The following is a 1,521-nucleotide window of genomic DNA, read 5'->3' as shown; positions in this document are numbered from 1 at the left end:
TTTAGGTGAGAGAGTGAGACAGACAGACACAGGACAGAGGAAGTCAAATGGGAGAGACAGCCTGGGAGACGTGACCAAGCCGTGAATGAGGAGCAGCTCTGCTGGGTGGGACTGTCAAAACCTTTTATTCTCCTTCACGTGATATGTAAATATTTTTAATATGCACATTATTTTATATTTATATAAACATTAACATCACATTAAATACTATCCACTAAACACTCACCTACTAAGTAAACTGCATTACCCAGTTTCAATTTTTGTAGGCACTTATTACAAAGACAATAATGATTATAAGGAAATCAGTAGTTCAATATGAATGAAGAATAACATTAAAAACACAGTCCTTCCACCCAGACGCCCAGTGGGTGTCCACTGTGGTGTTCCTCTTTCCTGTTCTTGCGCTGTGTGCAGGCACGTGTGTGTGTGTGTGTGTGTGTGTGTGTGCAGGTGTGTGTGGGTAGGTGTGTGTGTGTGGAGGCGTGTGTGGAGTTTTGTGACTTTGGGTGTGTGTGTGTGCACATAGGTGTGGGTGTGCAGAGATGTGTGTGTGTGTGTGTGTGTGTGCACATAGGTGTGGGTGTGCAGAGATGTGTGTGTGTGTGTGTGTGTGTGCACTTGTCTGGGGAGAAGGTGCTATAGGCCTGCAGAGAACCTGCTGCCCCAGTGTCAGGTGAACTCAGGCATGCTGAGGGGACATGCATGTGCCATCAGCAGTTTCACCACCCTGGTGTCCTGTATACAAGGCCAGGACCCTTTGTACCACTTGCCAGGCCAACTTCTTCAGTCAAAGCACCACCTCCTCTGCACAGTCCTTGGTAGCTCCCAGCCTGCTCTGCACCTTGTGATCACACTCAGACCAGCCTGGGAGGAGGTGCCCATCACTGGGTGCTCCCAGAATTATAAACAAGGAGCCCTAAGATCACACTGAGGAAGAGACTTCTCCACAGTGACAGGGCTGCAGAGTGACACAGCATGGTTCCAGTCCAGCTGCTGCTGCCTCCAGGTGTGGCTGCCCCATGCCACCACCTGCATTGAAGTAAAAAATGCCTAGCACAGTGGGGGGCTGCCACCTCTGCTGCCCTGGACTCTTGTCCCCACATAAAGCACAGGAGAGGGTCGAGGGGGGCCTGAGGGCTGCAGCTCCAGGGAGCTGGAAGCTGAAGAGAAGCAACCACATCCAGATGTTCAGTCCGAGAAGAGAGCAATGAGTCTGTCAAAATGCAGAGCTCTGGCCAGTAATTACCTCGTGTCTTTGTGAAGTATATTGCTGCACATCCCTCCTCAGCAAGAACTGCTTCTCCCCAGCCTGGACATCTGAGAAGGGAAGGGCTTGGAGCCCTGGAGAGAGGGGCCTGTGGGGCCGGAGCTGGACTCGTGCAGAAGACAACATTCTACCTCCTGAGCACAAGGGGCCGGGGTGGGTGTCTAAGAACAGTGCTTCCCTGAAATCCTCTCTGTTTTATCATTTATCTTTCTCCTCCTGAAGAATATACTTTCCATTTTAAGATAAGACAGGGT

This window comes from Galeopterus variegatus, unplaced genomic scaffold (genome assembly GCF_000696425.1).
Source record: "Galeopterus variegatus unplaced genomic scaffold, G_variegatus-3.0.2 Scaffold8494, whole genome shotgun sequence".
Lineage (NCBI taxonomy): Eukaryota > Metazoa > Chordata > Mammalia > Dermoptera > Cynocephalidae > Galeopterus > Galeopterus variegatus.
Note: the sequence above shows the minus strand (reverse complement) of the source record.